Raw genomic sequence first — 27,699 nt, 5'->3', positions numbered from 1 at the left:
CTGAACATTTTAGGTAATCGGCTCAAAGTTTGGACATATTTTCAGGATGAACTACAACTGCTGCTACAGCTGCTGCTGCTGCTGATAAACAATTATGTTGGTCTCTGAGAAATGTTCGTCCTCTTGAGCTTAAATGTGCAAATGTCGTGACGTAACTAGTTATAAAACATATTAAATTAAGAAGGAACTGAAAAGTAGAAATCCACTCATTTTTTGCTGGAATCAAGGTTATTATTGTTAATGAAAACTAACGAAATGACGAAAACTAGAATTGAAATTTTTTTTTCGTAAACTGAAATAAATAAAAACTACAATTAAAAGTAAAAAATGATAACTAACTGAAATTGTACTGTGTGCTTACAAAACTAACTAAAATGTATAAAAAATATGGATAAAATTCCTGTTGTTTTCACCTTTATCAATGTCGAACTGATATGAAATCGATTTATTTTGCTCAAGCAATTTTAGCTGGTGGCACCATACAGCACTTCTCAGTCCGTCATTTCTTGTCACTTGTCATTTAGAGTCGGCTTTTCGTCCCCACTCTATCTGGAAACATGCAGACTAAAGTTGGGAGAAAACAGCAGAGTCCTGTCTGGGATTTCTTTGAATACAATGGCAAGGAAGATAAAAGATATGAAAAAACTAAAACTAATACTAAAACTAAGCATTTACAAAAAAAGGAAAACTAATAAAAACGAGCAAACCTGCACTATAAACTGATTAAAACTAATTAAATTAGAGAAAAAAGTCAAAACTAAATAAAACTAAACTATAATGAACAATCCAAAACTATTATAACCTTGGCTGGAATGAATGCAAAGATAGCTTTGCAGCACCTGGAGGGTTCAAATTCAAACTTATTAGGGATGCACCGATACCACTTTTTTCAAGACCGAGTACGAGTACTTACATTTGAGTACTTGCCGATACCGAGTACCAATACGAGTACTTAATAATCCCATTCCAGTTCTTAGTTCCTTTTGTAAATGTGCTTTATTATTGTTGTCATTAGTCTGACTGGAACAAAGTGCTGCTACTGACATTTAATGTGTTGGAATGAGCGTTTCTCAATTAATCCACCAGGGGGCGCCGCTCTAAATTAACCATAGTGGACAAATACCACGAAGAAGAGGAAAGTTTTTTGAGAAGAAGAAGAAAGTCAGTAATAACAAACATGGAGACGACAGAGGTAAGACTAATGTGATACTAATATTGCAGCGTTTTCACTGGTAAGGTTTAAAAGCTTAGCTTCAGCAGGTAGAGGAAAGAGAAATGAGCGATAGATTTCGTTTTCACTTCTGTTGGCGGCGGTCCGCACCGCTCCGTACCCCTGCTGGTATTCTCCTTCTGTTTACGCGTCCGCGAGCACCTGGTAAACGGATGGAATGAAAGCAGAGGACGGACAGAACACTGCGTTCATATCTGTCTGTGACTTTAACGTTACTTGCAGTCAGCGTTACTTTTATCACCGTCATTTATTTTGAAAAATCTCCACACTCTTCACACTCCCCACACATTATTCCACCGCCGCGTATCTGCTGCACTGAACTGTGAATGTCACACAGCCGTAAGTGGTATCGGTGCATTTGTATCGGATGTCTTTTACGAGTACGAGTACACACACTGAGTATCGGAGCTGATGCCGATACTCATATCGGTATCGGTGCATCCTTAAAACTTATGAACTGTTAGGGTCCCCAGATACACAAATAAATGTACTATGACTAATAAAAGTGGGTTTAGCAAAATATGACCCCTTTAAAGGTAAATCATGTGAAGTATTGTAGCGCTATAGAGATTTCCTGACATACTCTCCAAGTAACACAGGGAACATGTTTGTTTGATACAGACTCCAGAAAAAAAATACATCATTAGTTTTTTGGGGTTTTTTTTTCCAGTGAAAACAAAATGCAAAAATAACCACTTCCATTAGGATTTACACAACAGTTCCATTATCGCAAGCACAATATCAACTTTTTTGTCATGTTGTTCTGCCATAGTTTGCATATTCTTCCAGACAGTCGGATACACATGTTTTGTAAATCTAGGCCGAACATCAATGATGACTAATATCTTCATGCCAGAGACAGTTCATTCCAGATTACAGTTCTGTTTGACACAGCTTAATGGCACAAACACACACACACACAGCAGACTGGCATGGGTAATATTAATCTTCCTCTGAGAAAGTAGCCCAGTCACAGATGCACACACACGCACACACACACACACACCTACACACACACACACACACCTACACACACACACACACACACACACACACAGTTGTACATATTCCCTGATGCAGCAGAGACGAGTCAGTGTGATTAAGTTACAGTGTGAGCATGTGTGTGAATGTATGGATAAACTAGGGCATTTGCATATATGTCAAAGGTTTGCTGGTTTGTGAGCGCGTTTTAGTGACACGTAGGCTTACATACACACAAGATACTATACTGTGTCATTTGTGGCATCAGAGACAGAGCGTGAAAGCCCCTGCAAAGACATGGGCCTTTCCTAAGCTCATCAAGCCCCTCTCAGCGCTGATAGACTGGAGCTTACTACCGCAGCAGCAGCAGATGCTAGAGGCTACACTACTGAGAACAAAGCCAAGGCTCTCTGAAACACTGCGCAAGCTAGTGCCATCCAAACCCCAGAAGAACCTCTCCATCGCTGTGCTCATTGTGCGGCAGACTTATCAGGCCATTCCTGAATAGGACGCGCTAATAGAATTATGACGAGGGAGTGAAAGGAGAGGAGAATGGCAGCCATGTTTCTGTTGAGAGCAGATTCATTTCCAGAGGAGCTGATGGTTTTCACGGACATATGTTGGAGCCATTGTGCAGGCTCCAGTCAATAAGGCCGCAGCTGACACTAAATGAACTCCCAGGCACAAGCTAAGAGCACCCGAGGGAATCACATCCACATCTGTGATCGGGGAGCAAGGCAAGAAAAGAGAGAAGTGAACCGCAGGCAATGCTATTTCCAGGGAGTTTTGATGCTGAGTGAGCAGGTGGGAAAGTCGAAAATGTTGCACAGTTGCATCCACACTTGAGAAACGCACACGCGCACACACACACACACACACACACACACACACACACACACACACACACACACACACACACACACATATATTCATGCTGTAAAGTGTACAATGATGCATGTGAAGAGTGTGTGTGTCCCCAGGAGAGACGCTGAGGCCAGAGTGAGTCTAACTGTCTGGAAATGGCCGGACCAGCGGACGTTGCTTCATATCACCAGCGGAGCACAGCACAGAACCTCACACCGGGGTCAATCAGCTCAGCAGCATGACGCTATGAGCTTTAACAGTCCATAATGCACTGTGGTCCTGTCTCATCTTATTAACTTTGTCATAAAGGCATTGAGGTCATTTAAAACTCATTTACAGATGTTTCAGGCTTATGTATTTTTGTTCAGTGTGTTTAGATTTGAGGCATCAGGAAAATTTTATTGTAAAAGCATCTAACTTGTAGCTATTAAGTTGCAATTTACATCCCATAAACACCCCTCATCCTCCCCTATGGTGGCCACAAAAACACAGAGGAAGATGGGCTTTGTAGTTAAGGGGACTCAACAAGAACAGTGTGTGATGATGATGATGCATGTTAGACATTGTGTGCTATAAAACTGAAATATGTAGAGAAGTCCAGAACAATCAATCAATCAATCAAATCAGTCATATTTTATTTATATAGCACCACATCATAAGAAAAGCTATCTCATGACACTACATGTAGAGCTGGTCTAAACCAGACTCTTAATAAGCCAATTCACAGACACCAACAGAATCCTCCAGGAGCAAACCCTTGGTGACAGTGGCGAGGAAAACCTCCTTTTAACAGACAGAAACCTGGAGCAGACCCCAGCTCTTGTAGGATGGTCATCTGCCTGACCAGTTGGGGTTAAAGAGAGAGAACAGCGACCAACTCCCTCTATAGATTGAATTGTCTCATTCTAATGTAATGAAAACCAGTTTCCTGTCACCGTCCACTAATAACAACGTAACTATGAATATTATTTTCCATTTTTGCCCTCAAATCCTTTGAATCCTCCCTAAATCTTACCCATTGGACCTTTAAGAAAGCATAAAAATCACTTTAACTTCGACATAAAATGGCTGCTGGCATAGAAGCTTGACTCAAAATCTTCTCACAGTAAGTTTGGACATCTTTGCTGAGTCCATGTTCCTCTGTTCAAAGTGCCCACTCACTGCTATTTAGAAGACAGCTTTGTATTTAGCTCTTGAGTTTTCATTCATCACTCCTCTGCACTGAAGGGATTTCCCACTAGCCTCAATAATTTGGGCAAATAAGGCAAATTGCAGCATCTCATTTAGGAGGGACAGCATGTTCCTCTCCTCTGCAGACATCATTTGTGGCTGATAAGACGAGTGTCTTTCTGCAAATAATGCGAGAACAGCTTTAAATTGACCAATTATGTACTTTTTCCTAAAAATTCTCACTTTAAATTTCATTCATCACTAGATTCTTAAGTAAAATGTGGCTTGGTACTTTGTTTACTGTTGTGTCCATGTTCCAGCAGGGTCAGTACACGCTGTCATGCAGTTCTTCTATTACTCATGTTGACATGTAAATGGCTCCAGTGGGCACCGACTCCAATTATGAACGGGATGGATAACAATATGTGTGCACTTTGAGCAGAGGATCAGGTTTTATATGAAACACCAAAGCCCTTGGGTGCTTGCATACAGCAAATTAGAAATTAAGTTATACAAACATTTCAAGGAGCCAGAGGTAATCTGATTGACTGACATTAACCTCGATGGAAAGAAGCAAAGGTTCTGCATTGATAACATTCATGACTCTGGAGGATCAGATGAAATGGCTCATAGCTGAAGCTATAGACTAACGTTGCTGGTGTGGACCATCAGGACCTGCAATGATTTAGGAGGACCAGAGTGGGCTGTTAGCTGAGCGGCTGCTATCAGGGCCAGAAGCCCTAAACAATATGAAATGCAGAATAATATTTTGTGTCTAGGACACCCTCATCCTTGTATTCTATACAGATCCAGTGTCAACATTAATTAATTGGCACAAAAAAAGCTTTTTTTCTGTACTGACCAGTATTGATATTCATCAGAATTGATAATTTGATGACAGCATTTAGAATAGTCACACAGGAAAGAATATTTTTGAGTATATACAGAATTAACTGGTTGTATTTGAACACAACATTATGTCTACAAGTGATGATTCCAGAACTTACAAGATGTACTGAATATTCCAAGAACAGACTACTAAAATACAGAGGTCTGCGGGTGTTTATTTCTTCTGCATGGCAGGCTAATAGATCAGTTTAAGTGAAACTGTCCATAGTTTTATCAGTCATCAAACTAAATTTAATCAGAATCCCATTTTGAGCTTCAAAACTGTGTGTCTGGACAGTGTGTCATTTCTTCCACTAAAGGCATACTAGCAGAGGTGGTGTTTTCACCACTGTTGATGAAAATGTATTCTGATACAACTCAGCAGAAAGAATGTTTTATGGTGTTAACAGACAAGCTGATGCAGCTGCGGTTAGCCTTTATTTAGTTATGTCTAGTTGCCTTAGGTCGCTGTATTCTGATTAAACAGTTATCGGCAATGTTAAATGTTAATATTAGCAAACACGGATGTGGCCAAATGAAATATTCTACATTATATAAACAAATGTATTTCTCTGACTTTGGAAATATTTAATGTACGTACATGACACCAAATATTTAAAACAGACCTAGTCTTTATGTCAATAAATGTGTTACATGCTGCAGCTTTAGGGAAGCCCCACGGCTGACACACCCAGTCCTCTCTCCATTCACCTGCAGTGTATCTTTGCCTCTGTCAACACTAAAAACCTACACCATAAGACACAAAATGAGTCTACTGTAGGAGGGAGCAGAAGTGTAGAGATGAAAGCAAAGACCCTGTAACCCCCACTGTTACCGAGAGAAGCCTCAGTATGGATTATTCAGAGATACACATGCGCTGGGAGGCTGTATGTGTTTGAATCATGTACATATGACGCCCCAAGCATTTCTGTGTGCTCCAAATGGCACGATAAGTATGGCCGGGCTACATGTAGATGCCATCAGATTGCCTCTGATTGGAGCTGAAGTCATCCCTCACCTCTTCTTGTCTTTCATGTCGGCTACATTAGTGACAGGAGAGTAATCAAAGCTGCCATTAATGCCTGGCCATTTCCTCTGCCCTTGTCATGCAGGCCCCACAGGGCAGGACTTTGCTTCCACTGGACAGCAGTACAGAATGTGTGTGTGTGTGTGTGTGTGGGGGGGGGGGGGGGGGGGTGACCATCCAGCTAATGGATTTCCCTCTTTTCCTGTGGCTTTGGGCTTGAAAGAAAAACTATTTACAAAGATGCCGGTGATGGCAAGAGGAGTGATTTGTGAAGACGGCTCATTTAGAGACAAAGGTAGCTGCTTTTAATCAACATCAGCCTAATAAAATAATATCCATCTGGGCTCGGTGGTAGTGATGGTGGTGGTGGTGTGTGTGTGTGTGTGTGTGTGTGTGTGTGTGTGTGGGGGGGGGGGGGGGGCGCTAATGCAGGAAGTTAAATTTATATATAAACTGTAATACAGAAAAATCTGCATTGTGACTAGACAAATATTAAAACACACTTTACTGCAGGGGTCATCAATTATATCTGCCCATAGGCAAGAAGACACTGCAGGTGCTGAAAGAAAAAAGAAAAGAAAAGAAAAGAAAAGAAAGGAAAAGAAAAGAAAAGAAAAGAAAAGAAAAGAAGACTTCAGAAAATGGAAATGAAAAGGATCACAGAGGTACTTGGTGAACAAGGGATTTGCTGCATAAAATCTGATGAGGTATTTTATAAGAGTTTTAAAGAAATATACATAGAAGAGAATGGGACTGTCACGACTTTAGCATCAAATTATTAAATAACAACTAACAGATTCAAGCCTTTGTATCATACAGAAGAACTGTACTGTTTTACGCCACCTTCAAGGCCATTTTGATAAAAATGACTAAACTTGAATGCACCATGCTTTACGTGAGGTAGTTTTCGAAACAGCGGTCAGGAAGAGGTTACAACCTGTATTTCAAAGTAATATAACTGCAGAATGTGGCTAATTGACAGGACATATCAATCAGATGTAGCTGGTTTTGACAATATTACACAGCGTCCTAATTGGTGGAAATAGCTTACAGTAGGTTATGTTGGATACTCTCTAATAATAGCTAAGAGATGATGGATTTATAGCCTTAAGAACCTGGGGGTCGAACAAACATATGTGCAGTCAGTAAATCCTTCAGAAGTCCTTCCATTTCATTTGTTTTTCGTATTTAAAGGGAAAAAAAAATCCACTATTTGCGTCACTATACAGGGTTTATCAGAAAAAAGTAGACTCTCAGAAAAAAACAACATAAAACCAAAATACAAAGACATTTTGAAAATCTGCTCATATGTGTTTATTGACCATGTAATTCTCCCTTGATTGACACCAGTGTTCTTGGTCAGTTTTCATGCTTCAGTGAACAACGCTAATTTGAATTGTGCAAAATAAAAGTCTTTTGTGCATGGAAGTGTAAGGGTTAATATGAGATCTGTCACCAGGGATGACAAGTTCCATTGTTTTTTCCTTGTATACATAAAAAAGGAAAAAAATAATTACATGTTAACCCCCTACCATCGATACAAAGATTTCACATTCACGACAGGTTTGAATCTATCATGCCAAACACAAGGGGTTAATGCTGTTAGTGAGGATTCTTTAAGCTTGTTTGGAGCTGAATGTTTGAAATTTGAAACATTTCAGTCAGCATACGTAATTCATTGTATCATCACAACTGAAGTGGAACTCCTGAGGCAGGACGGGGCGGGATTAGGCGTGCCGTCGCAGATATGTTGAGGAAGGTAGAAATTTGTGTGGCAAGGAACAGGGCCTATGTGGAGGAGTAAATGTGCTGGAATCCTTCGACGAATGGAAGTGTGTGCCTTCAATTAAAATCCTGAAGTGTAAATATCTGGTGTAATTTGAAGCATAATTTTGCTATTAATTTTCAAATTCTCACTGATGTGTGAAACCTTAGTATCGATGGTAAGGGGTTAACATGTCATTTTTTTTTTCTGTTTTACACATGCAAGGAAAAGACCAATGGAACTTGTCATACATGGCGACAGACCTCATATTAACCCTTACACTTCCATGTGTAAAAGACTTTTATTTTGCACAATTCAAATTAGTGTTGTTCACTGAAGGATGAAAACTGACCTTGGACACTGGTGTCAATCAAGGGAGAATTACATGGTCAATAAACACATATGACCAGGTTTTCAAAATGTCTTCGTATTTTTGAGCAGTACATACTGAATTTATTTTGTTATTACTAGTGTACATGGCAATTGTTATTTTGTCTTGATCACCTTTATTTATTAATGTATTTGCTCTGCTATTAGTTCCTTGTACACACAAAAAAAAGTAATTTTTTTTTTCTGCTCAAAACAAATAAATGAATGAAAGAATGAAATGAATGAAAGAATTTGGTTTTATGTTGGGTCTAGTTTTTCTGATACACACTGTAGTTTGACAATTACATAAAAAAAAAAAAAAGCCATATGCCTTTATTAATCCCAGGGGGAAATTACTGGGCGTTACAGTCACTCCATTCAAGTATAATAAAAAGTAGCAGGAGAGAAATTATAAACACAACAGAAAAACAAAAACAAACAAACAAATAAACAAACAAAAAAATATATAAAGCTATATATAGTAAATATATATATTAATACACTCTATTGAGACACAAAATTAGAAATAGCTTTGGACTGGTCAACAGAAAAAAAGCAAAAGCACAAAGAAATCAATCAAAATCCTACACTTTTAATGAAATACTCACTACCCCGATTATGCAAAATGTATTATGTCAAGCATATGACTAGATTGAATTTACCGAGTATCACAGGATGAAACGACTGGATTTTGTCACCTGCAGTGCCTTGTCTCATTCACAATGAGGAATTCTAGACATTAGAAAGTAAGCCATTCATATGTCTGTTAAGATCCCTTTAAATACAGTTGAAGAGGCCTATTCTGGCAGGCAGAGCTCCACTCACTATACCTCCCACGTTGTCTCTATCTCTGAGTCACACTCTACACTCTGAACTATAAAAAAGCACCTTTTTTTTCTTTTATCTTGCGGCTGCTGTGCGCAATTTTGTTTAACTATGCCTTTGGTTGTGAGTTTTCTTTAATTCATCCTGGCTTCAAATTAACACCCATCAACCACTGCTCCAGTCTGAAATCGGTGTCGTATCCCAGCACTTCGGACATGATCTGTGAACTCTGTAAGTAATTAGTAACACAGCCAGCCCTCCCCATCTTTAAATTCTTTCATGTCTGGATTGAAATTTACTGCAAAGACAATTAGTCTAATTATATAGTTTGCTGCCTGGCTAAGAAAGCAGTGGCATGCCAGTGTAACAGGATCTAACTTGTGTGCTTCTGTTTGTCTCCAGCTTTGAGTCACATGTAATTGCAAACGCAGAAACACGGAGATTGTGTAAAAAAATATGCGCCAACGTTATCTGGCAACACGCCCTCGTAGGCGAGCAGCACGCCTGATTTATGGTACACAAATCTCTGCGGATCACAGTTCGCACCTGACGGCAAAAGTAATACACACATGACAAGAACAGAGGAGAGGAGCATTTAACTAGTCTATTCTTCAGTCGCTTCTGGAGAATCCACTTGAGGGGCAGCTGGGGACTTGGAGTCTCAAAACAGCAAAGGAAAGCGCTGAATAGGACAGAGAGAAAGAGGCCCGAAAAAGTGGGTTAACAAGAAAGGTGGTAGAACGATGAAATATTGAAAATTGTGTGGTGAAAAAAAAAAAAAACATGAATCGGCAGAACACACATCCAGGGATTTGGGGACACTTTTGTAAAAAGCAGCAAATAAGAGGCCAGAGTAGGACAGATCTCAAGGTCTGGTGAGTTGAGCTGTGAGTGACTGCAGCCAGGGCCTGTGGCGGGCTGAAAACCCACGGCTGTATCTGGTAAATTGGTGGGTGGGGTACATGGTGGCTGTTGATAAGCAGATAGAAAACAGGGCTCGGTGCCTATAAATATACTATAAATATATATAGGGAAACCCTGGAGCCACGGGACTAGCATGGCAAGGGTACAGAGGGAGGAAGGAAAAACTTAAGAATGAAGCCACGGAGTTCTACTGGAAAAACAGAGGGATGGAGAAGAAATAGGAGGGAGCCGACGGAGGTAGGAGTGAACATAAGATATAAACGGATGAATGGAAAGAGGAAGAGAAACGTAAATACAGCAAATTAGATGGAAAGAGGAAGGTAACAGGAGTGAGTACAAACTTTATCACATCTTACTAATACCGTGAGTCACTTGTTCTATTACATAAGACCAGTAAACAAAAGGCAAAGGGCGCTTCCTACAACTGCAACCTCAGACAAAACCAACCAACCTCTGTTTTATTGCACCACCATTATAACCTCACAAATACAAGGCAGCTGAATGGACGGGCGCAGCTGAACAGCACAATACAAAACTGACCTTGTTAAGCTTTTATAAGGACTGTCTAGGAGGCTTTATGAGCAGAGGAAAACACGTTTTTTGTGAGAGCGGGAACAATAAATGACAGATTCAGATTTTCCAGAAATGTGTGAGAGAGCTGCGAGAGCTACGCTGGGGACAGGGACATCGCATATACTGAGCTTGTTTCTCCCAGCTGAATCTCTCCTAGCATATTGGGAGAAAATGAGAGGACGAAGGTGTTGTTAGAGGGAGGGAGCGTGCCTTCCGCTCACTTTCTGCCGTCCCAAAGGTCTGAGATTGAGAGGTGTGGCTGGAGGAAAAAAGGAGTGATGGTGAAAAGGAGTGACGGGGAGAGAAAAGGGACTGAGAAAAACAGGAAATGGCCTTGGGAGGGTTAGAAAAGACTCAGAGATGTGGATGAGGGAGTAAAAACAAAAAAGCAGGGTACAGAAAAGAGGAATTAAGAGGTGCATGATATACAAGAAAATGGTAAATAGTGAGATTCGCTGACAGCGTGACCTTGTTTCTTTTGTTGGTTTAAATGTTGTCATTTCTAACAAAGATATTGATATCAGCAACTGAGCACAGCTTTAAATAGAAGTGACTTTATTTGGACAAAAAAGGCAGAGTGCGGTAGCACTAAGGGTTATGCATAAGCTAATGCTAAACACTATCTTGTTGACGTCATAAATTAGTAAACATCAAACATTTGGGTTATTTGATGATCTTGTTGACATTGAATCTTACAAACACAACTGCAGTGGAGCTGTCTGTTGAGGAAAAAAAAGTCTTCTGTATTAAACTGAAACTTTAAACTCAATGCGGCAGATGACTATGCTGTCCAACACCAATCAACAAACAACATGGAGGATGTCAAAGCTTCCATTTGCCCTAAAATTGCTTTAACAGAGGAATAAGTTAAAGATGGACCACCAGATCTGCTGTTTTGTTTGGTTGCTAATTTGCAGACAAATATATAGTACAAATAAATATATAATGCTATTTACTAATTCAAATAAGTGCTTGTTTTTTTTTTACCATGCTAGTCAAGTAACAACATAAACCAATGTGAATTTAAATCTGAATTAGATTTTGTCTCATATGCTCATAGCTGGTGTGTTGCTAATGAGCTAACATTACTTTTCCATACTGTCGTTGCAATTAACTTGCATCATTCCATCTCTGACTTGAGGTCTTGTCCCAAATAGACAGCAATGTGTATTCATTCAGCATTATTTTGACTGCCAGAGTCAGTAAAAGTGTATTTGTTATGACAGTTCATGGTGTATTTTTCTGAGTTTAAGACACTTCTACATTGGCTTCACTTTGGAGCTGTGTTTAATACATACAATGAATGTAAAGGAATGTAAATATGAATGTAAGTATTTTAATAAAAAAATGTAAATTGTGTTGACATGTCCTTTAACCCATAAAGACCCAGCGCTACTTTTGTGACAGTTCCCAAATTAATTTTTCTTTCTATTTAACCTTTCTTGAGTGATTTATTATAATCTTATCCTCTATTATCCTCCATTTTTTCTGTGAAAATCAGCTATTTTTCTATATTTAATCTACTGATCATGTAGATGATCCTAAAAGCTCAGATTAAAGTTGAGGGTTATTAAATCAAAAACAGAGAAAAATGATGAAAATGTGACTTTTTTTAGTAAAATTTATCATTAACTGAACATAAACCAAGCATCTCCATCCACTGTCATTGATCCAACTCCATGGGTTTTACTGGTGAATCAGTTTTTTATAAGATGAAGATGTTTCCATGTTCACATGGGTCATATCTGATGACCATGAAAAGACAACAAACTGCATTTTACACCAATTATTTACATGTATTGATCGGATTAGTGGATCAACAGGTATTAAACATTTCAGATCAGTACATGTTTTTTGTCTTTATGAGTTAAATAAGACGAGTGGAATCCCCAAGTGAAAATAACAACACGTGGCAAAGGGTAAATTCTGCTCCTGAAAATATAGAATTTTTCTTTCAGGTTTCTGAGGTGAATGCATGCAGTACACACTGTACAGTATCATTACCATGTTAGCACAATGACTGCAATCTTTATGAAGGAGTGTGAAGTGCAGTCAACATGGATTCAAGACACAAACTGCCACTATGTTCCTTGTGTGTCATCGCACCATGACAGATGCATGCACATATAATAAAGACATAAAGAAAACATGGTTAAAAGATGGTCTGTGTTAATTTGCATATTTAATATGCATATTTAGAAGTCTTTTCCTCAGTCTGTTGCACTTAACTGAGGTTCTTCCATTACTGCACTGCAGAATAAAAGAGTGCATACTGGTTGAGAGCTCAAACAAACTGCTTTTAATGTTTCCTTACACAGTACGACAGATTTGAAAGCCTCTTCAGACTAATAAATTATGAGTTGTGCTTTTATATTTAGCAATGTGTTTTTGGATAGCAGGACAAACTGTGCCTGCTTGCACAGACTGTCTGTTTGAGTCGTTCTTGAACACTGAATTAGTGGCAAGGGGAAGGGTTAAAGGTGAATGCCCTGCCCTGTTCCAGTCGCTGAGCTGGGATTTTACCAGATCATTACTTTGAATGATGACGCAGCCACGCCCACACAGAAGTTAGCTCGTGCTTGGACTAGAACTCAGACTCCAAAGCTCATATTTGAATAAGCGCTGGACAAACATAGTATAAATGCACCCCCCACCACCACCTCCTCCATCCCCTCCTTCTCCCCAAAAACCCTGCGCTGAGTTAACTGAACACACAGCAGCACAGTTGGTAGGGAAGTGCTCCCTCGCAGCACACTAATCCGTGCCATTTTGCCAAGCTGCTTTCTCCTCACTGGGCCTAACAATGCTGAAGTCACTTTTCCTCCCTCTCTCTCTTTTTTGCAAACAACAACAAACCATAATCCTTTGGTGAGCCCGGCCATATGGTCTTTTCTTTATCCTTTCTTTATCCACACCCCACTGACATTAATAATCTGTAGGACTGGGGAGATGGTATGGGGCCAAAACATTCCCCAGCATTCAAATAATCCTACTGTAATTTTTGTACCTCTTCTATCTTTAATAAAATTGTTCATTTTGACGTATTTTTATTCCAATATTTTAGGTAATGTGAGGAAAACACTGTTACAAAATATTCAGAATAAACTGACCTATTGGGAGGTTAGGGTTACATTAAAGCCATGTTTAAGAAAGATATTTTCACCATCACTTTTTTGAGAATATTGTAAATCAAACGATTATCATAAGAGTATCCAGTAATACTTTGAGTCTCTTTTACAGGACTTTTTTTTTTACTCAAAAAGCTCAACTTCATACAAGAGAACAACAATTATTAGGTTGAAGTGATAAGCAGGCAAAGACCCTGATAATACTCTCTATTTCCCTCATTTCAAACTTCTTTAATATCCTCACATCAGACATGACATGACATTAAATTAACAAAGACATGTATTATCCTCTTTATTAGATTTTATGAGTACTATGGAGATTAATGAGAATATGCTGTCGTATCATCGCATTTGTTGTCATTTTTGTTATGTTACATGGTCTGTATTTGTGTCAACGTATAATCTCCTATTTGATGTTTGTCTTTCAGCAAAGAGCAAATTTGCATTTTGTGCCATTAAAGCATCTATAAACAGTAATGAAACTGAATTGTTAGACACAATTAAAATTAAAGTGTGCCCATAAAAAATAGGCAACTCAGTGCGAGTATATTATTGTGCCACTTAAGCAGCACATTTCAAGTGAAAGACAATTACATACTGTCATCGTTTCTAAATTACGTTCATTTCTAAGACGACTAAGGCTGTTTGACGGGAGAAGCTGACTGGGAATGTCTGAGAAAGAAAGCTGTCAGTATAGTCCGTTTCATGTGGGCAACAAGGCAAGGATTCATGTTGAGACATGGGTGTTTTTGGGAATTTTTGTAATCTTCCTATCTGAGGTTGGTTGCATCACTTGTTTTGACTATCCCATCTCCTTCTTTTCCTCTGAAGACGACGACAGTAGCGGTGCTCGGGGGGAATATGCAGATATTGAATTGTCAGAGAAGAGTTTTCTACTTTAATCAGGCTCATCTACTATGCAGCAGTGGGGAACAGATGTTGTTTAATCTGCATCTATACCATAGGCAGAACGCTGACAGCTGCGGTTCACACAACCTCTTTCTCGCCACAACCTTAGTCGCCACTCTGCTGTTTGCTAATTACGTATCACAACATGCCCTCATAATGCCATGTTCCTGAACATCTCCCTCAGAGGGTGACTCTTCATGGGGAGAAGAAAGCCTAATTAGATCAAGTGTCCATCTGCTGAAAGGGAGAGGTGGCGGGAGGGGTGAAGAAATGAGATAAACGTAGTAAAAAAGTAACGCCCAAAGACCTTGCAGTGCTGTAATTAAACCTGACAATCAGGAATGTCGGAGAGCGACGGGTGAACATGGTATTTTACCTCCTGCTTCATTACAGTCTAATGATCCCCCCAAGGTGTTTTCCCTGACACTAACTACAGCTTATAAAAGGGATCAGTTTCTGCCGCCGGGACAATGTGAAGCAAAGAGGAGCTTTAATGGCTGGAGAAGGTGAAGACAGAAAGCACGGAGGGAAGATCACAACTCAAAGCTGTACGGCCCAGACCCGAGCTCCAGTACACTATAAAACGCTGGATACTTCTGTAAAACTAGAGCTGTCTTGCTTTGTAGCAGCATAACAGACACTGAGTCTTTTATATGTATCAAAGTACTGGGCTGTGTCTGCAGGCCTTCAGAGTGACTAAAGTTAAGGCACAGAGTAGTTGGTTTTTGAAGGTAACGTGCTGTATCTTGGCTACAGATACACAACCTCACTCCTTTCAGTCAAACTGTTGAATCCAAGTGTATTCTCCTTCTATAATTAATGAGCCCAGTGGCACTGTCACTCCCAAAACTGTTTAGATCAGTTTCATTTAGAGCAGCACTTCCAAAATATTTTCAGCTCAATATGTAAAAGATACATGTCTCCTCAGGGCCCAAACTGACAAAAAACACTCTGCCACAAATTGTCATAAATCTACATTTTTACTGACATTACCATTGTAAAAACAATGTTGAAAAAAATGCACTTTGCAGGAATGTTGGAACCTCAATCCAAAACTGTTATCTTGTCAACAACACATGGTCAACAGAAACAGACCCATGAAACCATTAACCCATAAACACCCAGTGATGCTTTCATGACTGTTCCCAAATTGATTTTTCTGTAGATTTAGCATTTCTTAAGTGATTTATCAACATTTATTATAATATTATACTGTGTATTTTGCTTTTTTTCAGTGAAAATCATATAATTTCCGATATTTAATTTCCTGATCATGCAGCTGTTCCTAAAAGCTCTGAGTAAATTCACAGGTTATTAAATCAGAAACACAGAAAACTGAAGAAAAATAGACTTTTATCAGCGAAGATATCAATAACTCAATGTCGTAGAAGATGATGGTGTCTCCGCGTTCACTACAGAGCCTCTGAACGTCCAAATGGGTCAAATCTGATGACCATGAAAAGATGAGAAACTGCATTTTACACCAATTATTTACATGGATTGAGAGGATTAGTGGCTCAGAAGTTATTAAACATTTTAGATCAGTCAATGCTTTCAGTCACCCATTGCTGTTTAGGTTAAATATAAGCCAGTAGTTTGTGGTTTGGTCATGGCAACATTGGCTTTTTGGAACCAAAAGTGACCATATTTGGACAAAAGTGGCAGAGCTCTAACAGACCATGGGTGAGATAATGCTAAAAACACTACCTTATAGACATGGTAAAACTGCAAACTTAATCAAGCACTGCCTTAATTTACAGTGTGACTGCAATTTATTAATCAAAACTAGAGTCATACGGTATGTCAGGAAAAAAAACTGTTTTATTAAATAAATGTAAACCCTGAAAGTCTGCAAAAACACTGTCATACACACCTGTCAATCAAACCCTGACATAATGACTCCTGGAGAAAAATGACTTGTTTTTTTTTTGTTTTTTTTTAAGGAGAATTCAAGGTAAGAATATCACAGCCAGGGCTTTCTGGAGTCGGGGGTATTACAACTTTTAGATACTTCCACATTTTGGCATCTGGGTCCTTAATCCTTGCAAGAAGCAACCAGTTTAAATACTATGAAAAAAGTCATGACTGATTCTCAAAACCCTCAAAGTCTCTTTTTTTAGATAATTCACACAGTTAAAAAAATTCTAGATAGATTTAGATAATTCACCTTGTTGCATTATTTTGGTTGTTTTCATTTTGTGTCTTTTACATGATTTTTGTCATATTACATCATTTTCCTCAATTTCATCTTGTTACATCTATTACGTCTCTTCCATCTTATTGCTCCTCTTATACACATCATATCTTATATCTTATCTTATTATATTGTGATTTATTTTATTCTGCCAAGTAACAACAAACAGCCCCAAAATCAAGTTTGGGAAAGACAGCTTTAGTGTATTTTACCATCAAGATGTCATCTGAATAACTGAATCAGTGGAGATACAGACACTGACTAAATGCTGTTTCTTGGGATGGTAGACAAAACTGATGTGGATATGTGATACCCTGCTGCGCCTTCTGTTTGAGAAGCTGAGAAAAACAAACTGAAGTCAGGTCTGATGCTCTTACTCTGTTATTTCTTCACTTGCTCATAAGTGGAATAAACAGTTCTGAGTCTAAGCGAGTCCATCATTCTTGGCTGGATATAAAGCGACTGTGGTAGATTTATTTAGATTGCCTCTGCTGCCAAAATCTCTAACCTCATAAGATGACAGGTCTCCAAAACTGGGTCCAGTAAACAGTGTGAGTTTTGTTTAAAAGGCTTGGTTTGTTTGGATTGAGGAAGAGGATTTCTACCAAATATAACAAATCTTATCCAGTTAACAGACTGGCCTCGCAATTAAATCATTCTATAACTTTTGAAGTGTGTCATATTTGGCCTCATCGATATAGTTTGCAATCTGAGCAAGTCAAAGTGACGGTGTTTCCACTAAACTCAAGTATGCAATAACATACACAGGACACATGACACTGCCTTCCTCTGTCTTTGTCCATTGACTCTGGGAAGACATTAAAAGGCTCATTTCCAGTCATGAAGCGACCTCTCTACCTCTGCTTTCAGCATCAGGACCACAGTCAACCTTGCTCTGCGGAAGGCTGGGTCCAGGCCAGATGAATCAATGTCTGCAGTGATTGTCACATCAGTTGTTGAGGTGTTCTGTGTCCAGACAGAGTAAAGTCAGTCTTTGAGTGACAGCTCCTTCAAAGCAAAGAGACACGATGACAGATGGTATCAAAGCCCACATTCCCACATGAAACTGAGAGCTGGATCAGGATTTTGAGATGTTAATGGACAAGTAATTAAGCTTTTTTATTATTATTTCTAAGAAACAATGAATGAGTTTATCAGGGATGAACTGCGATTGTGAGGAGCCAGGAACAACTTGCCTCTGAGACTTCAGAGAAATGGCAGCACAACACGCATTTAAATGCATGCATGTGTGTCTGCATGTGTGTATAGGCGCGTGCACACACACAGATGGCAAAGGAATTTAGCCGAGGCTTTGATATGCAGATTGGATGCTGGCTTGTCATTTCTGCTGGCTGCAATACTGTGTTATCGTTCCTTCAGCACAACATTAGAGCTGATAACATTTACCTGAAGGGGGCAGTTGACTGATAATATCGTCAAGACATTTCTGCTCCTGGAAGGTCTAAGCAAGCCACCGATGCATGGAATTTGCTGTAACTATATCCATGTAGAGCGGTGCACAAGCAACCACAGTGCACACACGCACACACACACACACACACACACACACGCGCACACACACACACAGAGACCCACACAGGCACATAGATCATCATACAAACACAAAAAACATGACCACTTTCTGTCTCCCAGGCAACTACAGTAGGAATACTCTGACAGTTTGGAGCACTGCGTGTCCAAAGTTGTCGGCAGAGAAGTTAAAAGTGTAGCATTCACACACATACACAGACACACACAGACACACACACACACACACACAGAACACACACTAAAACATACTGAGATCTCAATTGCAGTGACAGAGATGCAGAGTGAGGAAGTCGTGAGAAGAATGGATGCTGATGTTGAGATTTTTGAAGGAGCAGGAAAAAAAAAAGTGGTGTAAAATAGAAAAAGGAGTGGATGCTAGCTTTTAAAAGGCATGTCAAACTTAACGATTATGCTAATCAACTATGCTGATTAAAACTGGCACTGTGAGTTAGAATACATTACTGAGGAAAACATCAGTGGCTTACTAATATCTACATTGTACATAAATCATGATGGCTGATTACTGTAGATGGCAGAATGCCAACAGTACATTAACAGATTATTACAGCGGAATAGTTGCTCATGTGCAGCTTTTTCCCCCCATCCGCACTAGACCATACATTAGCATAATCTTCTGTTACTCAGTGTGCTTTTCCATACTATGGGGGGACATGGGTCTAGAGTTTTTATTGCATATTACCAGCTTTAGCTCCATAATAAGAAAATATTAAAAGAATAACTCCGTTTACCCATTAGTTTAATTGTGGGGTATTTTAGTACAGGCTCTGCTTAATAAACACATATACTGATTTAATACAAGAAACTAAAATGAAAAAAATGCATTATAGACAATCCAGGACTCATTTTGTAGTCATTACAAACCATTAATATTAGCTAAAAAGCTTTTCCTTGCTGACGATTTTCTTATAAACATGCTCTTCAGCACAAATGTTTTTTACATGTAATACCTTTGTATGGTTGAGAAAAAAAGAAAATGCTGTATAACTAGGGTACTGAATAATACAGTTTGCATCACTGCCCTATGGCAATGCCTATCTAATATTGATCATTTCAGTGGACTTCAAAGAATATATTTTTTTTAAAATCCAAATGTAATAAGTTGCCTGTAGCACTTTTGTAACTCTAGAAGAAGTCAATTTAGCACTATCATGATTTGTGGTGGTGATGCACTAGAGGTTAACTGATAGTGGATGTTAAAAGGCTGACATAACAACAGCCGCTCGGAGCAGGGGAAAGCTGGTAGCTGATTAACTGGCAGATTAAGCCTTCAAAAACATTTGACACTCAAAACACATTATGTATATCTGAAATTAACCTGAAACAAATCTTCCACTTTATTAGAAACTGGATGGTCATTGAACAGAGAATAATTCAAAGTAATACATCCATAAACAAATTAATCTCACTCAATGTAATAATCAATAATTACGGAGGCGAAAATCAAATTAATCATAAAAAACCTGGATGAGGCCAGATTTAATTTTTTGAAATTGTAATTTTACCTCAAGGTCAGCATTTACAGTTAACAGACCCAACATTAACCATTCGCTGTTATCAACGCCAATACAGATACTTTGTAAAATATCCTATTAAGCTTAGATTAAAGCTGCAGTGCTTAATAGTTTTTTTTTTTAGCATCACTGGGCGAAATTCCATAACTGCATTTGAGCATATTGTAATTCAAGTGGTCTGACTTCTGCATCTACTCCTCGCCTGCGTTTTCAGGCTGTATAAAATCAACCTCGTGTCATAGATTATGTCTAAGCACATGTATTTTCATTCAGGTAGGAGGGTTCACTACATGACTGACAGCTGTAATTGACCAATAACTGAACAGTTTTTTTTGTTTTTTGTTTTTTTAAGGTGATATGGTGGTGCAGTGGATAGCACTTGTGCCTCACAGCAAGAAGGTCCTCGGTTCGATTCCAAAACCAGTCGATGGGGGTGGGCCCTTTCTGTGTGAAGTTTGCATGTTGTTTGCGTGGGTACTCCGGCTTCCTCCCACCATCCTGATACCTGACATGCGACTGATAATCAGTTAATCGGTTTATCTAAATTGCCCATAGGTGTGAGAGTGATTGTTTGTCTCTATATGCCAGTTGACATGTCCAGGGTGTACCCCACCTTCGCCCATAAGTAGCTGGGATAAGCTCCAGCAACCCCCATGACCCTAGTGAGGATAAGGCGGGTTCAGAAAATGAATGAACAGTTTTTCTGGATGTGACTCAGTTGCTCCACTTCATGTCTAAGTATGCTGTGTGGAAAAATGGTTTCTCACTTCCATAAAAGCATGAATTGACATTGAGTTTATCTATAGTTACCTCTGCCAAGGAGGTTATGTTTTTGCCGGCGTTGGTTTGTTTGTCTGTCTGTCTGTCTGTCTGTATGCAAGATAACTCAAAAAATTAAGGACCGATTTGAATGAAAATTTCAGGACATGTTGATACTGGCACAAGGAACAAATGATTAAATTGCGGTGGTGATGGGGGGTGTGGGGTGGGATGGGCATTGATCTGCCTTGGCGGAGGTCTGCGCTCTCTGAGAGCTTTTCTAGTTATCTTTAATCTTTTAGTTTGGAGAGAGTTGCAGAAAGAAGGTGAGTATTTTTTCCTCTTGATTCTTTCCTGCAGGTTTAATTTCACAAACTGATTCTTCACCCGGTCTCTCTGTAACATTCATCAGCAATAAATACGAGTATATTATCCTGTTATCCAGCATCCGTAAAACTACAGTTGCGTTAAACTATCTCTGTACCATCTCTATGTTTCTGTATCAGCTGAAAGGTTTTATCACGATTGCTTAGTTTTTCTTCTGCTCTTTATTGTGTAGGCAATGTGCAAAAAAAACAAGACATAAAGAGGTTAAAGCACAGTGCAGCTCTGCTCTACATGATCCTGCTGCACCAATGGCCTGTAGTGTGTCACAGTCTCTGCAGGGAAGACAGTAAGGGGGTCAGATTACAAAGCCTAAGGGCTCTATTTGATTGTATGCATCACTTGGCTGCACTCTGAAAAATGTTATCAGCGACTGCAAATTCCATCCAGGATTCAATGTAATGGTGATGTGTGTATATTATACCACACGTTTTTCCGAGTGTGTTTTTTGCTTAAAATGAACACTTAAATGTGTACTTTTGCATGCATACACACACACACACACACACACACAGTGTTTTGTTTTTCCTCCAGAAACATTGCAATAAACATTTTAATTTCAGCTGCATTACAAACTCCATAGTGCAGAATAATACCCTGGTGAAACAATTATAACATAGGGGAACAGTCAAAACAGTAGGCAGAGAGCAGTGCAGAGCCTTAAGTGCTGCTAAATCACACATCTCACTATGGCTGTAATTTTAGATTAATTATTCAACTGTTTTCTCCAACAACAGAACCGGTGGCACTGCAGAAATGAATAGAACAGAGATATTTCCTGAGGTCAGTGAGTGTGTTTACATGCGATGCTAATATCCTGTTATTATTCATGATCCCCAAGTGTTCTGTTCAAGATGTGCAACATGTGTACAAAGTATTTGCCTTCACAGTCCAGGTAGACTCATATTGTGTTTATGAGAAGCCTGAATGAGTATGTTTACATGCACACTCTACCATAATCCTAAATATGATAATATTAGCAAATTGACTGAATTAAACCTATTTCCCAGTGGAGCATTTTCTGACCAACACATGTGGGATATGCTGATATTATTCCAGTTTATGGGGTTCTTTCAACATCATATTGATTTAGACAAACAAAGATTCTTTCTGGTAGAGATGCATGCTCGGAAGGAAACTCCACATTTCTGGTCACACCTACACTTCTAAAAACATTTTGCATGAGGATATCAGCAGGTTTTGTAGTATGTACAAATACTGAAAATGACCCAAACATCTATCACTGACCAAAACCATCTACTGATCTAAACTGTTTAATACCTGTTGATCCACTAACCTGATCAATCCATGTAAATAACTGGTGTAAAATGCAGTTTGTCATCTGTTCATGGTCATCAGATATGACCCATTTGGACGTTCAGAGGCTCTGTAGTGAACCTGAAAACACTATCATCTTCTACAACATTGATTTATTAGTAAAACCCATGAAGTGTGATCAATGACAGTGGATGGACACATTGGATTTATATTCAGTTAATGAGAGATTTGACTGGAAAGGACACTTTTTCTTCAGTTTTCTCTGTTTCTGATATTATAACCCTCAACTTTAATTTGGGCTTTTATGAACATCTTCATGATCAGTAAATTAAATAAAGTAAAATACCTGATTCATACGGATAAAATACCAAATACAGATTATAATAATATAAGAAATGGTGGTGAATCACTTAAGAAAGGTTAGATATAGAGAAAATGTCACTTGGGAACTGACATAAAAGTAGTGCTGGGTAGTTTTGGGTTAAGAAGAGATTGGTCTTTTTTTAAAATAAGAGAAAAATAGTGAATATAAAAACAGTTTTGTGCATGTCAGTGTACTCATTGTGATAGCTAGGAGATGTGTGTAATAGAAGTGTTGGAACATTTCGGGGTTTTTTTAAATTTAGTCTTAATATTAGGGCTATTTGTGCATGTAGGGATGGCTGTGATTGCAACTTAAGCATGTGTAAAAACTGTTTGCATAAGATGTAACCTTTATGGGAATTATGCGGCTCTCAAAAATGCATTTTATGTATGCAAATAAACTCTTGCTAGATCTTACTGAGGTGTTGCCCATTGTATGCCGCAAGCATGTTTGTGTTTAATTACTAAGTGTACTATGTATATCTGATTATTGCTGTGATAATGTATAAATGCTTTGTGTCATGGTTCAATGCAGCTGCTCAGCTGTGTATTGCACCATCACCATTTTCAGTTAGGTTGGCCAGCACTTTAAGGGTCACGTGGTACTTGTCCCCCCAGCTCTGGCTTGCCACTATGCTCTGTGAATTTCCTCTATATCCAAACAGAGCTGCACTCATCATCTGCGCTCTGAATGACTTGTCCTGAGGCATTTCATCCCTTTATTTCCTCACTCAAAGTCAAAGCACAGGCACATAAGACCTTGCAAATACAATCTCCCACAATAAACAAGCACATTCAGCCACATGTAGAAACAAACAACAAAAATCATATATATAAAATCACAGATAAAAACAGAGGAGAGAACACAGTCAGTCCACTGAGAAGTCAGTTTGTTTGACATCCTTTTGTGCGGTAAAATACAGGAACAATTGCTGAATTGTGCTGTTGTTTCATCTGTTCCACAGTGTTCCGTTTCTGCCTCGTTCGAGGACAAATCTGGGCCGCTTTAAACAAAGATAATAAGGGTTTTTGTTGAGACTTGCCCTCCCCGTCTTCAGACAAAGCTCCCTCAATCTTATTCTCTCACCTCCCACGAATGCTGCAGCTTGATGATACAACATTAGCATCTTACATGCAGCCAGTATCCCACTAATATTTTATATTTAACACGGACACTTCCTTCAGGCTGTTATTTGTGCTGCTGTCAATATGTTATCGACACAAACGAGGTGACATTATGTGGCTCCCTTCTCGTCTCCCCCACGTGTCAATCAAAAATTACTCATGGACCTGGCTTGGCACAGATATAGATCGCTCGGCGGGGAGGGGCAGTGGAAAAGAGCAGATATCTCTTCTAGGAATACTCAGATTGATTTGTGTGAGACGGAGCCAACAGTGGGCTGATTGACAAGCGATACAATTAAGTCGAAGCGAGAAGGAACGGAAGACCATCATTATATCAATCACCATCCTTCCTCCGCCTTTCGTCTTCGATCATCTGCGCTCATCAACTAATAGGCTTTGTGTGCTAATTTGACTGTAAATATTACAATCGCATCTACTCAGTTCACATCAGCATAAACTCAGAATGACAGAGGGACAATGGGGATCAGAAAGGAAGACTCAGAAAACAAATGGCTGTTTTTATTTTGCTAGCGTTTCCTACATTGACTCTCACGTTCAAAGTACTGTAACGTACAATGATATAGCAGGGACTCAAACACACTGCACAGCAAAGGCCTATTTTTGTATGCAAAGGTACTTGTAACACAGGTCCCAAGTGGTCTTTACATGCATACCATTTAATAGCACTAACAGGTACATGGACATTTCTGACAGCAAAAGGCACATTATTCGTATTAGTATTATTTGAACTTGAAGGTAAGCTCTTGAAGGTACAAAATGTTTTGTTGCTGGAGCGGACCTCCCAAAGGGACGATACCTTTTCAGAAAGTACATTTTTTAAGCAGAGCAACAGACTGCCGCAAGGGGCTAACAGTCCTCTTCAAGTGGTGGTTGTTCTCTTATAACGACTGAGTACAATAGTCACACAGATAAATGGTGTATGTGGTACTAGGACTGTATGCAGGACTTATGCTGCTGTACAAACACTTCCTCTTTTATTTGATTTTTTTTATCAAACTTTGAAAGCACAGTGTAGAGATTAAAAGTCATGCAACAGTGGATGTTTAATTATCGATTACAAAAATAATAGTTAGGAGCAGGAAAAAGACCATAGACAACAAAAAGTTATATCATAACCAGATATATATAAATAATTTTTGCCTGTTTTCTTAGACTGTAGAAAATGTACCCTGTGACACCCTGATTTTGACCAATTACGAAGCGTTTACATGACGACTCATTTAACAGATCATCACATGTACATGAGCTGCACATGCACAGATTTAAGGACATTTATCTAAAATGACAACTTTTTATGTTGTTAAATGCCTGTTGTTTTGGCCTCTGTTTCCCCAGATCATCGCCTTGGCTCCTCTGCTCTCATCTCCCATGGGGAAGGGGGGGGGACTAGGGGCCTATAGGAAGGACCTGAGGAGCTACAAGCTAAAAACTGGTGAAGAGGAGCTCCACATGACTACTGCTGTAATCAACACAGAAGCTTGGAAAAGTGGTTTAACTTTTATATAACAACATGAACCTGCATCAGGTTCATCTACATTTATTTTTTGTCTCTTGATTTGGACTGAGAGGAGACAGCTGCAGAGGGGAGGTGTGTATTTTCATATTCTACCAGCTCCTGCAGCTTTAATCAGATGATATTACAAACAGTTTTGACTTTATTAGAAAATGATTAATTGTTCAATCTAACATCTGTATTATCAGGCAAGTAATAAATACCACCAAAAATAATTAAATCTAAGTCCCAGAACATGAAGTTCAAAGTAATTAATCACTAAATCTGAAAAGCAACGTCAAAATGATTGAAAAAAACAAGGTGGAAGCAGCATTACAAGTTCAGTAATAAGGTCTGTTAGGGTTATACTAGTGTCTAGAGGTGGCAAAAGCACACACATTCAATTCAATTCTATTTATTTATTTATTTATTTATTAGGATCCACAGTCAATTCAATTCAATACTACAAATGAATTGAACTGCCCTGCAATGAACTGGCGACTTGTCCAGGGTGTACCCCGCCTTTGCCCCTATGTAGCTGGGATAGGCTCCAAGCGACCCCTGTGACCCTAGTGAGGATAAAGCGGGTTCAGATAATGAATGAATGAATGAATGAATTGAACTGAAGATGACACTAGTGTCTAGAGGTGCCAGAAGCACATGTATTCTTTACTCATGCAGAGGAAAATACTTCTGGTAAAAGTTTAAGTAAAAGCAGTAAAAGCCTTGGTAGGTTGTTTGTGTGCAAAGCAACAGGAGCTTCCCGTCATATTACTGTAATATGAAGACCATGTTAAATCATTCTGACTGTTAATATAAAACATACTGAAAATAGTTAATGTTAACTTACTCCAATGTACAGTTTTTAATGTAAAAGTGAATTGTAACACCTTTTCACTTACCCTTACATAACTGGAATTGTCTTTTCTTTATGTTATTGTCTATAATCCCTTCATTCATGAACCACTTGTTTTAAACAGTATAAGGTCTCTATCCTTTATCTTTTCAGGATTGTGTGAAAATTCCCTCATACTATCTAATGAACACGCCACCATGACAGTAAAAAATATTTACAACAAACAAAAGCAGAAATTATGAAAATGCTGTGATTCAGCGTTATTTCACTTCTGACCACAGGCACAACAGGATAGGGATGACAAACACAATAACTGAGTCAACTCAGCATTACTCAGGTTATAATACAGTTGTTGTGACAGAGGCTACAGCTATGATGTTTTCATCTGTGTAGTTAAGCAACACTGGAATGGGCTTTTCCACAAAGCCTTTCTGATCTCACAAAATCTGTAGTCTCACCAAATAAATGCTCATGTTAGATACATTAGTTAAGTCTAGGTTTATTCAGTGTCTGGAAAACTGGACCACAGAGAGCAGCTGAATGGGATGACTCATTTATGTTACATCACACTGGATAGGTACTGTTTTTATGTCATCTCAGTTCAGTCTTGGCTAATTTTCTGTGCCACACACACACACAGAGTGAAATCATGCTAGGAGTAGTTCACTCCAACAAGACAAGAAGAGGGCCCTAACCACACAAAATAAAAGCAGAGGCCAAAGACTGTGATCATCCCCTCACTGATGAGAAAAGAAAAAGAGAGAATACTCAAAGGATCGATATAGCTTGTTAATGGACTTCTGTGTTGGTGCTGTTCAGTAAAGAATGTGAGATGGAGAAAAACCAACAGCGCAGAGTTGCAGACATGAAGGAAGAATGATGAAGAATACTGAGACAAGGGAAGAGACAGAGGCAGATAAACAGAGAGGGCAGACCAGAGAGAGAGAGAGAGAGAGCAGGTTTGCGCAGATATGGATGGTTAGGGGGTCGATCGTTACCCAGACACGGTGTGTATGCATGCCTGCCTGCCCGCCTGCCTTCGTTGCCTGATTGCCTGGCACACATTTGCATTAGAGTTGAGAGGAGCTGAGCAGAAGAGCACAGCCGGAGAAGTCTTTGATCTCTCAGCCTCTGTCTCTTTGATGCACCATGTGGAAACACACCAGCAGATTTGGGAACAGTGAACGAAGAGATGATATTGGGCGTTAAGAGGATGTGCGCTCTTACGTGCGTGGCTGCTGCCATGCATGTGTGTGTGTGTGATCCCTGCGATGGAAATGATGCATATAAAGGAAATGACTGCGCAAATCTGTCAAGACCTTGATTGCAGTCCAAATGAGCACACACAGCTCCACACACACATGCCAGCATGGGTTGCCCTATTTTGTTAAAGTCAAGTGCATTCAAGCAGGAGGGAATGAAAACCCCTCCTTGCGCTTGCCGTTTTTTAGGATTATCAAACATCACGGCGGCTCTGACAACCACAACTG

At 39.2% G+C, this 27,699-nt stretch overlaps 1 protein-coding gene and 1 long non-coding RNA gene across 2 annotated transcripts in view; both read right to left on the bottom strand.

The window, feature by feature from the left end:
• fam20cb (FAM20C golgi associated secretory pathway kinase b) overlaps positions 1-27,699 on the bottom strand; it is a 69,075-nt gene that overhangs the window by 31,486 nt on the left and 9,890 nt on the right. The gene's annotated exons all lie outside the window — the stretch shown is intronic.
• LOC115410179 (uncharacterized) lies at positions 121-9,916 on the bottom strand. Its single transcript, XR_003934069.1, has 3 exons — positions 9,904-9,916; positions 5,958-5,962; positions 121-216 (listed from the first exon to the last, which is right to left on the bottom strand). It is a non-coding gene; the product is annotated as an uncharacterized LOC115410179 (long non-coding RNA).

The sequence above is a fragment of the Sphaeramia orbicularis genome, chromosome 19, assembly GCF_902148855.1.
Source record: "Sphaeramia orbicularis chromosome 19, fSphaOr1.1, whole genome shotgun sequence".
NCBI classification, from domain to species: Eukaryota; Metazoa; Chordata; class Actinopteri; order Kurtiformes; family Apogonidae; genus Sphaeramia; species Sphaeramia orbicularis.
The sequence above is the reverse complement of the archived record's forward strand: the minus strand, read 5'-3'. Positions and strand labels throughout refer to the sequence as shown.